The sequence below is a fragment of the Entelurus aequoreus genome, linkage group LG05 (assembly GCF_033978785.1).
Source record: "Entelurus aequoreus isolate RoL-2023_Sb linkage group LG05, RoL_Eaeq_v1.1, whole genome shotgun sequence".
NCBI lineage: Eukaryota > Metazoa > Chordata > Actinopteri > Syngnathiformes > Syngnathidae > Entelurus > Entelurus aequoreus.
The window spans coordinates 59,897,922-59,912,084 of NC_084735.1; the positions used below are offsets into that span (position 1 = coordinate 59,897,922).

A 14,163-nucleotide genomic window follows, 5' to 3' on the forward strand; every position below is an offset into this window, starting at 1 on the left:
AAGCTATTTTGTCTCGATAGTGGTGCATTGTTGTGGTAGCTTTGACCCCAAGGTACAGCGACAGGAAACAGTGTGCAGATAAAACTGTATTTCATCAACAAAAAAAAAAACTAGTGCAGCTGGGATTACACACACTAAAAATAAAATAACTAGTGTGACATGAAAGTGCACAGGAAGCAGCGAAAGCCAAGCATACAAAAAGCTTACATCCAATTGTCATGAAATACAAGTAAACACAAGTAACAATTCCAATGATTTAGCCCTGACTGAATGGCAAGGCTGGTATATGAAGCTGTCTGATTGGGATTTGCAGCAGATGAGTGTCCTTATCACCAAACAGAGGCAGGTGTCTATCAGTCCTCCATCCTGATTGTGGCGAGGCAGGGCAAGTGCACAGGAGGTGGAAAAAACAGGGAGGAGGAAGCACTGGGACTAACTAAACTCATAAACACAGTTAAACAACATATACACTCTGATCTGCCCAGGCAGGTCATGACATAGTTGCCACAATGCCTCTCAGCTTTGCACATGTCTGTTGTGTTATATTTTTTTCCTACTTGCATTGTCCACCTCAGTGGACTTTCCATTTATATGCCTTGTGCCACTTGCAGAGTATCTATATCATTATCTATATGTTGCACATTATTTTCTACATACTGCATCAGAGTTCTGCTTCTATCTTGTAGTCAGAGACTAAGTGGATTCAGGCCGACATGCTGACAGATTTGTTTGCGTAAAGGCTGTTTTAATATGCTGAAAAATGTATTATATGTTTTGTGGATGAAATGGATTCACAGTTAAGTCACTGAATCTCAGAAACTTGGATTAACGCCTAGAAAGGAAAGAATTAGGATATAAACTGAACATTAATAATAGAAAGAAGAAGAGTGAAAGAGTGTGGAGAAACATCAGACCTACAAGACGCTGCACATCATGTCATGACATCCTATAGCATAAATTACTTCTAACGCTTCACTGCTTTTGACATGTTTGAATTACTGTGCAGTGGTATGAAATAATGACACGGTACACTTCACTAACAATACTGCAGCAAGGGGCAATTAGGATCATCGATAATGAGAGAAAAGGTATTAAATATTGTAAACTTGTCTCCTTTTCAGACATATTCAGCATGTTCGTTACAAACTAAACCATCCCATTCCTATTGTGTGTTGTTCACTGTCCTTCAGCCTTCAGTATCAGAAGGCTCACAATGAAATCCATGCTGTACTTATGGTGCTTTTTCCACTCACCATCAACAACCCTGAACACTTAGCTATAGTCTGATGCTGACAGAAAAAATGAAGGACATCATTAAAGGCCTACTGAAATGACATTTTTTTATTTAAACGGGGATAGCAGATCTATTCTATGTGTCATACTTGATCATTTCGCGATATTGCCATATTTTTGATGAAAGGATTTAGTATAGAACGACGACGATAAAGTTCGCAACTTTTGGTCTCTGATAAAAAAAAGCCTTGCCCCTACCGGAAGTAGCGTGACGTAGTCAGTTAATAGCCTCCTCATATTTTCCTATTGTTTTCAATGCAGCTAGAGCGATTCGGACCGAGAAAGCGACGATTACCCCATTAATTTGAGCGAGGATGAAAGATTTGTGGATGAGGAACGTTAGAGTGAAGGACTAGAATGGAGTGCAGGATGTATCTTTTTTCGCTCTGACCGTAACTCAGGTACAAGGGCTCATTGGATTCCACACTCTCTCCTTTTTCTATTGTGGATCACGGATTTGTATTTCAAACCACCTCGGATACTATATCCTCTTGAAAATGAGAGTCGAGAACGCGAAATGGACATTCACAGTGACTTTTATCTCCACGACAATACATCGACGAAACACTTTAGCTACGGAGCTAACGTGATAGCATCGTGCTTAACTGCATATAGAAACAAAATAAATAAATCCCTGACTGGAAGGATAGACAGAAGATCAACAATACTATTAAACCATGGACATGTAAATACACGGTTAATGCTTTCCAGCCTGGCGAAGGTTAACAATGCTGTTGCTAACAACGCCATTGAAGCTAACTTAGCTACGGAGCTAACGTAATAGCATCGGGCTCAAATGTAGATAGAAACAAAATACATTAACCCCTGACTGGAAGGATAGACAGAAAATCAACAATACTATTAAACCATGAACATGTAAATACACGGTTAATGCTTTCCAGCTTGGCTAAGCTTAAAAATACTGTTGCTAACGACGCCATTGAAGCTAACTTAGTAACGGGACCTCACAGAGCTATGATAAAAACATTAGCGCTCCACCTACGCCAGCCAGCCATCATCTGCTCATCAACACCCGTGCTCACCTGCGTTCCAGCGATCGACGGAAGGACGAAGGACTTCACCACGATCATCCGTGCGGTCGGTGGCTAGCGTCGGCTAGCGCGTCTGCTATCCGAGTCAAAGTCTTCCTGGTTGTGTTGCTGTAGTCCGCCGCTAATACACCGATCCCACCTACAACTTTCTTCTTTGCAGTCTTCATTGTTCATTAAACAAATTGCAAAAGATTCACCAACACAGATGTCCAGAATACTGTGGAATTATGAGATGAAAACAGAGCTATTTTGTATTGTATTCAATGGGGTACCGATACTTCTGTTTCACTGGTTACGTCACGCGCATACGTCATCATCCAAAGACGTTTTCAACCGGAAGTTTAGCGGGAAATTTAAAATTGCACTTTATAAGTTAACACGGCCGTATTGGCATGTGTTGCAATGTAAAGATTTTATCATTGATATATAACTATCAGACTGCGTGGTCGGTAGTAGTGGGTTTCAGTAGGCCTTTAACCAAAAGAATGTTACAGTAAAAGTGGACCCAAGGGCAGAATGTTCCGCAGAGACTTTCCACTGTTGTATATAGCTGGTCTTGTCATCCTTGTCTAGACATGAGGACAACTTGGTGATGTGAATGGACCCAAGATGATGCCTGTGAGGAATCGTTAAACAAAAGCTTTTATTTGATCGTTATCCTTAAGTACCTTTAACATGAAGACACTATGGACAAAGCCTAGTTTCCAATGCCGAAAACATATGCGTTGTGACCTCAGACCCCTTATCATTAGTTCTATAAATGGTGGCTCCTATCAGATGTTACTAATGTGTGTTTACTTCCGTGACAAAATACAATGCCCTCGTTTTTCTAAGATTCCCAAGTCATCTCTGGGTGAGCTGTGTTTTATTTACCTGAAACAGAAGCTATTAGGGAGTCTTTCATCAATGTAATAACCCCCTCCAGAGTTCAGGGATCTATGTTATAATAAATCAGGCCCAATCTAATAGAAAATGTACATGCTATGATTTACAGATACTACGTTTTAATTTTCCTGAGGGAACTCTCTTGAAGGAATCAATAAAGTACTATCTATCTATCTATCTATCTATCTATCTATCTATCTATCTATCTATCTATCTATCTATCTATCTATCTATCTATCTATCTACACCACTTTCATCGTAAAGATTCATGAGGAGATTAAAGAAGAACAGATTCAATGCTTCAGCTATCATTCCTCCATTTGAAATCTCGTTTAGACATTGATTATTGAGCGTAACAGAAACAGTGGCTTCTTAGAGCAGATTTGAGCTTATTGTCGATTGTCTCGGATGACATCTGAAATCCTAACTACCAAATGACAGCAGATGAGTAATGGCCAATGTGGAAGAGTCGCTGACTCACTGAAAAAAGAGTGTGCATTCTAAATTTCGCCATCGTGCCAAAAGAAGATTTCATTTTAGTTACAGAACTGGCGTGTCAAAAAATTACCGAGCAGGGCCAGAAAGCGGAGCTACGCAATGCAGTAGCAGAGATATTAAAAACGGCAAAACTCCCATGAAGCAAGATCACAAAAAAAGAAAGACAAGCTATCATTACACTCAAAAAATAAAAAAACATCACCATCATACCAACAGACAAAGAAAGAACGACAGTAATAATGGACACGAATGCATATGAAAAACAAATGTAAACAATGCTGAAAGATAACAACACAAATGAGATAGTAAAAAAAGATTCCACAGAGGAAAATTAAAACATGCTCAAGACTTTCCTGAAACCATTAGTTAATAGCAAGAAAATAACACAAGATCAATTTTTAATAGCAAATAACACCCCACAAATTTACGATACCCTAAATGTTCACTAAAATGATACCCACTGCGCCCAATAGTAGACAATATAGGTTCCGTTCTATGTAATGTATCAAAAGCGCTCGTTGAAATAATAAAACCCCTCCTTGGCCTCACAAAATACCACTGCAAAAATTAAAAACAAGTCGCACAGGTTTTCTACTGATCTCAAATTGAACCAGATTAAATGTTTATTTCACATGACGTCATTTCATTGTTCACCAAAACCCCAGTGGATGCCACCCTGCACATTATCAATAAACGCATCACAAAAGACAGGACTCCAAAAGCAAGAACAAACCTCACACCTGAAGACGTACTTATATATCTCAATTTTGTTGCAAAATCCACATGCTTTCAATACAAAGGAATAATATACAAGCAAAAGAGGGCTTCGCAATAGGAGACCCCTTATCAGCAATAATGAGCAGTTTATTCATGGAAAACCTGGAAACACCGCCACCAACACAGCACCCATACACTGCAGACCCAACTTCTGGATAAGATACGTGGATGACATTCTGGAGAAAATAAAAATGGGACACACACAGGATCTTGCAGACCACCTCAACAGTATTGACAAGACTGGAAACATTACATTTACACATGAAGAGGAAATAAACAGGACCACAACTTTTTTGGACATGAATATCCACTGCAAAAATGACGGCAGTCAAAACAAAACCGACGCATACCGACCAATATCTACTCTGGACCTCCGAACGTCCCAAAGCACACAAACTGTCAGTCGTGAGGACACTTTATGAACGGGCCAACATCATAACAGAAAAAGAAGACGGACGAAAATAAGAGAAGCACATTAAAAATGCACTCTAAAACTGCCAATATCCAACCTGGCCCATCAAAAAAGGGGAACAACAAGTAAAAAACAAAAAAAAGAGAACAATGAAAAAACCAAAGAAAAACCTGAAGCTTTGTTGAGCGTTTGCGGAAGCCTGCCAGATTCAAACGATTCACTGTACATGTCCAAAAATAGGGGGGAAAGCTTATGCCCAAAAAAAAAAAAAAATTTGGGAGGATAGCCATCTGGTCTTGAGGATTTACCATCTTGTCGTGATAACGCTGCAACATTTAATCCTGCAGCAGTAATTGGTGTCTCTCACTCTTCCGCAGCGGACTGATCAACTAAGGAGATGTCCTGAAATAAAGAACAAAGAGGTCATAACCTTACCATACATTAGGGCGGGGGTCACCAACGCGGTGCCCACGGGCACCAGGTCGCCCGTAAGGACCAGATGAGTCGCCCGCTGGCCTGTTCTAAAAATCGTATCTTTTTTTAATGTTTTTATTTTTTTTTGTATATATTTTTTTAAATCAACATAGAAAAAACACAAGATACACTTTCAATCAGTGCATAAACCCAAACAACCCCATTCACACTCATCCACATCCACTTACACAAAAGGGGTTATTTCTTTCTGCTACCAATATTCTGGTTCCCACAACATAGACAACACATCTGCAAGGGACACAGTCCCTGAAGCACACATGATTGTATTTTTATTAATTACTATTTTTTATGTAATTATTTTTATATTGTTTTACTTTCTTTTTTATCCAAGAAAATGTTTTTTATTTATTTATCTTATTTTATTTTATTTTTTAAAAAAAGGACCTTATCTTCACCAGACCAGGTTGTCAATGGAATTAGATTTGTTTAAAGGGTTTTTAAAACCAGGTCCAGTCCAGATAATGTCCAAATCGGACTCAGCAACACACACCTTCATTCATGTACACAGAAAAAAATTAGGGAACACAACAGATTGCATATAATTTGTAAACACAATTACATTTTCAAAATAAGCATTTATGTACAGTCCAGATTATGTCCAGGTCACTCAAATTAGGGAACACAACAACAGATAGCATATAATCTATAAACATAATTATACTTTCAAAATAAGCCTTTGAGGACTTCCCATCTTTTTTAATGTTTTTTGGCATCATTATCGTTTTCAACCATGTAACTTTCTAAAGTTAAAAAATACTGAATAAATGTTTTAAAGAAAGTAATACTTAGTGAATATCTGTTTTTGGCCTTAAAAATAAACCTTTTACCGAGTACTATAATTAAATTGACTAAATCATGATTGTCAATGAACTCTCCTAAAATAACAGAAACCACATCAAGCTTCATAAACAAACCAATCCTTAAACACATTTTTTCAACTTCCACCCAAAACGAAGACACAATATGACAATACCATAACAAATGCAGGGTGGATTCAGACTCCTGACAACAAAATCGGCAATCATCTGACTCTGTCATATTCCATAATTTTAACATTTTCCCCGTGGGTAAGAAGTTATAAATAATTTTAATTTGAAAATATAGATTTTGCACATCGATAATAGTTTTATAGATTAGTTTGAATATGGCATCTCACGGCAACGGGCAGTCAAAAAAGTCCTCCCATTTTCCATATGTGTTGTATGGGCCAGCCTTCAAAGATTTCTTTATTAAATAAAAATTATATATTTTTCTATTTATTTTAGTTCCTTTTTGCCAACTAGAATTTCTTATTAGAGGTTTACAAACTAATAATTTAGTAGTTCCATAATTAATTATTTGTTTCCATCTTTTCCCAATTACTCCAGTTAGTTGATTAAATGAAAAGCTTGAACAAGCATCACCATACATAGTTGTAAATTCATCATACTTCATAATTTTACCATTCTCATTGATAATATCATTGACAAAAATGATTCCTCTTTCAAACATATTTTTACAAAAGAAAGGCTTTCCATCTATTACAATATTAGAGTTCATCCATATTATCTGCTGCAAAATATTGTCTCTTTTTTCTGGCACATAAAATTGAAAACACCACCATGAGTGGATTGTTTCCTTTATGAACCCCGCCATGTTTCCCAGCAGACTCTCTGCATAAGAAAAATGGGAGGGGATCACTTGTAAAAAAGGATACAATTTCTTTTGATACAGTACATGTTTTTTGTCCAACAGGACAATTGTGTACCACTCAGTGTTTAAATACATCTTTGGAACAATTGATGCTTTTAAAGACAGACACATAGCTTCAAGATTGAGAAGTTTCAGGCCCCCATATTCATACTCATTGTACAAAACCTTTCTTTTAATATTTTCTGGTTTGCCGTCCCAGACAAAATCGAAGACCCTCCGCTCATAAATCTTAAAAAAGTTTTGTGATGGAGCTGGTAATGACAAAAACAAATAAATAAATTGAGGAATAAATAACGAGTTGACAATAGATATTTTACCATACAAGGTTAAGGATTTCCCTTTCCATAATTGCATAATTTTGTCCAGCTTTCTTAGTCGATTATCAATCAATCAATCAATCAATCAATGTTTATTTATATAGCCCTAAATCACAAGTGTCTCAAAGGGCTGTACAAGCCACAACGACATCCTCGGTACAGAGCCCACATACGGGCAAGGAAAACTCACCCCAGTGGGACGTCAATGTGAGTGACTATGAGAAACCTTGAAGAGGATTGCATATGTGGGTAACCCCTCCCCTCTAGGGGAGACTGAAAGCAATGGATGTCGAGTGGGTCTGACATAATATTGTGAAAGTCCAACACATCAGCGAAAGTCCAGTCCATAGTGGGGCCAGCAGGAACCATCCCGAGCGGAGACGGGTCAGCAGCGTAGAGATGTCCCCATCCGATGGACAGGCTAGCGGTCCACCCCGGAGCAGAGTAGAAAAGAAAAGAAAAGAAACGGCAGATCAACTGGTCTAAAAAGGGAGTCTATTTAAAGGCCAGAGTATACAAATGAGTTTTAAGATGAGACTTTAATGCTTCTACTGAGGTAGCATCTCTAACTTTTAACGGGAGGGCATTCCATAGTATTGGAGCCCGAATAGAAAACGCTCTATACCCCGCAGACTTTTTTTGGGCTCTGGAAATCACTAATAAGCCGGAGTTCTTTGAACGCAGATTTCTTGCCGGGACATATGGTACAATACAATCGGCAAGATAGGCAGGAGCTTGACCGTGTAGTATTTTATACGTAAGTAGTAAAACCTTAAAGTCGCATCTTAGGTGCACAGGAAGCCAGTGCAAGTGAGCCAGTATAGGCGTAATATGATCAAACTTTCTTGTTTTTGTTGAAAGTCTAGCAGCCGCATTTTGTACCAACTGTAATCTTTTAATGCTAGACATAGGGAGGCCCGAAAATAAAACGTTACAGTAATCGAGACGAGATGTAACGAACGCATGAATAATGATCTCAGCATCGCTTGTGGACAAAATGGAACGAATTTTAGCGATATTACGGAGATGAAAGAAGGCCGTTTTAGTAACACTCTTAATGTGTGACTCAAACGAGAGAGTTGGGTCGAAGATAATACCCAGATTCTTTACCGAGTCGCCTTGTTTAATTGTTTGGTTGTCAAATGTTAAGGTGGTATTATTAAATAGATGTCGGTGTTGAGCAGGACCGATAATCAGCATTTGCGTTTTCTTAGCGTTGAGTTGCAAAAAGTTAGCGGACATGCATTGTTTAATTTCATTAAGACACGCCTCCAGCTGACTACAATCCGGCGTGTTGGTCAGCTTTAGGGGCATGTAGAGTTGAGTGTCATCAGCATAACAGTGAAAGCTAACACCGTATTTGCGTATGATGTCACCTAGCGGCAGCATGTAAATACTAAAGAGTGCAGGGCCAAGAACCGAACCCTGGGGAACTCTGCACGTTACCTTAACATAGTCCGAGGTCACATTGTTATGGGAGACACACTGCATCCTGTCAGTAAGATAAGAGTTAAACCAAGACAAGGCTAAGTCTGACATCCCAATACGCGTTTTGATACGCTCTAATAAAATATTATGATCAACAGTATCGAAAGCGGCGCTAAGATCAAGAAGCAGCAACATAGATGAAGCATCAGAATCCATCGTTAGCAATAGATCATTAGTCATTTTTGCGAGGGCTGTCTCCGGAGAGTGATTTGCCCTGAAACCGGATTGAAAAGGTTCACAGAGATTGTTAGACGCTAAGTGTTCATTTAGCTGCTGTGCGACAATTTTTTCGAGGATTTTCGAGATAAACGGAAGGTGGGACACCGGCCGGTAGTTTACCATGAGGTCAGGATCGAGGTTAGGTCTTTTGAGTAGAGGATGAATAACCGCTTTTTTGAATGCTAGGGGAACAGTGCCAGGGGAAAGTGATAAGTTTATAATATTTAACACTGATGGACCTAATCATACAAAAAGCTCCTTGATAAGTTTCCCAGGAATTGGGTCAAGTAAACATGTTGTTTGTTTTGTCCCATTTACACATTTTGACAATTCCTCCAATGATATTTCATCAAAGAGAGAGAAACTATTTTAGAGGGCGGTATCCGTCGTATATACAGTCGTATCTGTGTTAATAGAACCCAGTTGTAGCTGAGATGCATTGTCTTTAATCTCTTTTCTAATGACTTCAATTTTCTTATTAAAGAAATTCATAAAGTCATCTGCTGAGTGGGTGGAGCTACTGGGAGGAGTCCCTTGTTGGGTTAGCGATGCTACTGTACTAAACAAAAATTTAGGATCATTTTTGTTGAGGTGGATGAGATTTGAGTAATATTTAGCTTTAGCTGAGGTAAGCATGCGTTTATAAGTTATTAAACTATCACACCATGCTTGATGGAAAACCTCAAGTTCTACATGATAATTTCTGGGCTTTAGTTTCTTCTGTAAACCATGGGGTACGCCTTTTAGGGGCCCTTTTTAGCTTTAGCGGTGCTACACTATCAATGGTGTCGCGCAGGGCGTCGTTAAAGTTGTTAGTGAGGTTATCAATAGAGCCCACATAATTTGGGAATGGTGCCATTACCGAAGGCAGTAGGTGAGTAAGAGTCGTCGTTGTGGCAGCATTAATGTTGCGGCTGCTATAGTAGTTATTATTATTATTATTAGTTTATTGACAATGAGTCAGAACTTCGAATTTTATAAGGTAATGATCGGACATTACTTTAGTGTACGGGAGTATCGTAACTTTATCAATCAATCAATCAATGTTTATTTATATAGCCCTGAATCACAAGTGTCTCAAAGGGCTGTACAAGCCACAACGACATCCTCGGTACAGAGCCCACATACGGGCAAGGAAAAACTCACCCCAGTGGGACGTCGGTGAATGACTATGAGAAACCTTGGAGAGGACCGCATATGTGGGTAACCCCCCCCCCCCTCTAGGGGAGACCGAAAGCAACGGATGTCGAGTGGGTCTGACATAACATTGTGAAAGTCCAGTCCACAGTGGATCCAACACATCAGCGGGAGTCCAGTCCACAGCGGGGCCAACAGGAAACCATCCCGAGCGGAGACGGGTCAGCAGCGCAGAGATGTCCCCAACCGATGCACAGGCTAGTGGTCCACCCGGGGTCCCGGCTCTGGACAGCCAGCACTTCATCCATGGCCACCGGACCTATGCAACTCCCCCTCGCAAGGGACAGGGGAGAAGAGGAGAGAAGAAAAGAAACGGCAGATCAACTGGTCTAAAAAAAGGGGGGGTCTATTTAAAGGCTAGATTATACAAATGAGTTTTAAGATGGGACTTAAATGCTTCTACTGAGGTAGCATCTCTAACTGTTACCGGGAGGGCATTCCAGAGTACTGGAGCCCGAATAGAAAACGCTCTATAGCCCGCAGACTTTTTTTTGGCTCTGGGAATCACTAATAAGCCGGAGTTCTTTGAACGCAGATTTCTTGTCGGGACATATGGTACAATACAATCGGCGAGATAGGCTGGAGCTAAACCGTGTAATATTTTATACGTAAGTAGTAAAACCTTAAAGTCGCATCTTAAGTGCACAGGAAGCCAGTGCAAGTGAGCCAGTATAGGCGTAATATGATCAAACTTTCTTGTTTTTGTCAGAAGCCTTGCAGCCGCATTTTGTACCAACTGTAATCTTTTAATGCTAGACATAGGGAGGCCCGAAAATAAAACGTTACAGTAATCGAGACGAGATGTAACGAACGCATGAATAATGATCTCAGCGTCGCTAGTGGACAAGATGGAACGAATTTTAGCGATATTACGGAGATGAAAGAAGGCCGTTTTAGTAACACTCTTAATGTGTGACTCAAACGAGAGAGTTGGGTCGAAGATAATACCCAGATTCTTTACCGAGTCTCCTTGTTTAATTGTTTGGTTGTCAAATGTTAAGGTGGTATTGTTAAATAGATGTTGGTGTCTAGCAGGACCGATAATCAGCATTTCCGTTTTCTTAGCGTTGAGTTGCAAAAAGTTAGCGGACATCCATTGTTTAATTTCATTAAGACACGCCTCCAGCTGACTACAGTCCGGCGTGTTGGTCAGCTTTAGGGGCATGTAGAGTTGAGTGTCATCAGCATAACAGTGAAAGCTAACACCGTACTTGCGTATGATGTCACCCAGCGGCAGCATGTAAATACTAAAGAGTGCAGGGCCAAGAACCGAACCCTGGGGAACTCCGCACGTTACCTTGACATAGTCCGAGGTCACATTGTTATGGGAGACGCACTGCATCCTGTCAGTAAGATAAGAGTTAAACCAAGACAATGCTAAGTCTGACATACCAATACGTGTTTTGATACGCTCTAATAAAATATTATGATCGACGGTATCGAAAGCGGCGCTAAGATCAAGAAGCAGCAACATAGATGACGCATCAGAATCCATCGTTAGCAATAGATCATTAGTCATTTTTGCGAGGGCTGTCTCCGTAGAGTGATTTGCCTTGAAACCGGATTGAAAAGGTTCACAGAGATTGTTAGTCACTAAGTGTTCATTTAGCTGCTGTGCAACAATTTTTTCGAGAATTTTAGAAATAAACGGAAGGTGGGAGACCGGTCGGTAGTTTACCATGAGGTCAGGATCGAGGTTAGGTCTTTTGAGCAGAGGATGAATAACCGCTTTTTTGAATGCTAGGGGAACAGTGCCGGAGGAAAGTGATAAGTTTATAATATTTAACACTGATGGACCTAATAATACAAACAGTTCCTTGATAAGTTTCCCAGGAAGTGGGTCAAGTAAACATGTTGTTTGTTTTATCCCACTTACACGCTGTAATAATTCCTCTAATGTTATTTCATCAAAAATAGAGAGACTATTTTGGAGGGCAGTGTCCGTCGTATATACAGTCGTATTTGTGTTAATAGAACCCAGTTGTAGCTGGGATGCATTGTCTTTAATCTCCTTTCTAATGAGTTCAATTTTCTTATTAAAGAAATTCATAAAATCATCTGCCGAGTGGGTGGAGCTACTGGGAGGAGTCCCTTGTTGGGTTAGCGATGCTACTGTACTAAACAGAAATTTAGGATCGTTTTTGTTGAGGCGGATGAGATTTGAGTAGTATTTAGCTTTAGCTAAGGTAAGCATGCGTTTATAAGTTATTAAACTATCACTCCATGCTTGATGGAAAACCTCAAGTTTAGTCGCGCGCCATTTGCGTTCCAGTTTTCTACATGATAATTTATGAGCTCTAATTTCTTCTGTAAACCATGGGGTGCGCCTTTTAGGGGCCCTTTTTTGCTTTAGCGGTGCTATACTATCAATAATTTCGCGCAAGGCATCGTCAAAGTTGTTAGTGAGGTTATCAATAGAGCCGACATAATTTGGGAATGGTGCCATTACCGAAGGCAGTAGGTCAGCAAGAGTCATCGTTGTGGCAGCATTAATGTTGCGGCCGCTATAGCAGTTATTATTATTATTAGCTTGTTGACAAAGAGTCAAAACTTCAAATTTTATAAGGTAATGATCGGACATTACTTTAGTATATGGAAGTATCATAACTTTGGAGGTGGTGACACCCCTGACAAGCACTAGATATATTGTATTACCGTTGCGATGCGTGGGTTCATGTATTATTTGTGTAAGACCACAGCTATCAATTATGGTTTGGAGCGCCACGCACTGAGGGTCCGATGGGGTATTCATATGGATATTAAAGTCCCCCATTATGATTATATTGTCGGCGTGCGTCACTAGATCAGCAACGAACTCTGAGAATTCACTGATAAAGTCCGAATAGGGCCCAGGGGGGCGGTAAATAACAGCTAGGTCGAGAGGTAGCGGTGTGACAGACCTCATAGTAAGCACCTCAAACGATTTATATTTATTATTTAGGTTAGGGGTAAGGTTGAAATTTTCATTGTATATTAGTGCGACACCCCCTCCCTTTTTAAGAGGGCGGGCAACATGCGCATTCGTATAGTTAGGAGGAGATGCTTCATTGAGCGCAAAAAATTCGTCCGGTTTGAGCCAGGTTTCGCTAAGACCAATGACGTTAAGATTGTTGTCTCTAATGACCTCATTAACCAATAACGCCTTGGGAGACAATGATCTTATGTTTAAAAAGCCCATATTATAGGTATTGGGCTGTTTTGACGAGTTTTTGTTAAGATTATCCGTAGTGGAAATATTAACAATGTTGCGTTTATTATGCGTAGTGCACTTTAAATAGTTTCGACCATATCTAGGAATTGATATGACGGGAATTTTCCGATTGTTTGCTTGGTGCTGCAATAGACTGGACATATCATAATTTGCCACCTCAGTAGAATGCATGTCCACCTCTGACACAGACACAACAGAAAAAACATTATGTGAATTGTGTATTATTCTAAGAGAATTGCTATGCGTACGTGGATTATCCAGCCTGGCGCTGGCTAGTTCTAGCTTAACTGACTCCTCACCCGGACTAACAGACATTGTAATTGCCTGTGACCAGGCTTGCTCTAGTGTAGTCAGTCAAGTGAGACTTAAATAGTAGTCTATGTTTCTAGACAGGATGATGGCGCCTTCCTGGTTAGGGTGAAGGCCGTCTCTCATCAGCAAGCCTGGTTTGCCCCAGAAAGAGGGCCAGTTATCAATAAACGTTAGTCCCTGCTGCCTACAGTAGCTAGCCAACCACTTGTTAAGCGAGACTAATCTGCTATATCTCTCATCATTGCCTCTCGCAGGCAGGGGGCCAGAGACAATTACTCGATGCCTGGACATCTTTCTGGCGAGATCACAAGTCCT

General features: G+C 40.0%; 1 protein-coding gene and 1 long non-coding RNA gene across 11 annotated transcripts in view; one reads left to right on the forward strand and one right to left on the reverse strand.

Annotated features, from left to right (window-relative positions):
• Positions 1-14,163, forward strand: part of camkk1a (calcium/calmodulin-dependent protein kinase kinase 1, alpha a) — a 207,455-nt gene that overhangs the window by 93,615 nt on the left and 99,677 nt on the right. The window lies entirely within an intron of this gene.
• The window catches only part of LOC133650826 (uncharacterized), a 38,351-nt gene continuing 28,516 nt past the window's right edge, over positions 4,329-14,163 (reverse strand). Inside the window, exon 5 of the long non-coding RNA XR_009826316.1 lies at positions 4,329-5,319. This is a non-coding gene — a long non-coding RNA (uncharacterized LOC133650826). The remainder of the gene's footprint in view (positions 5,320-14,163) is intronic.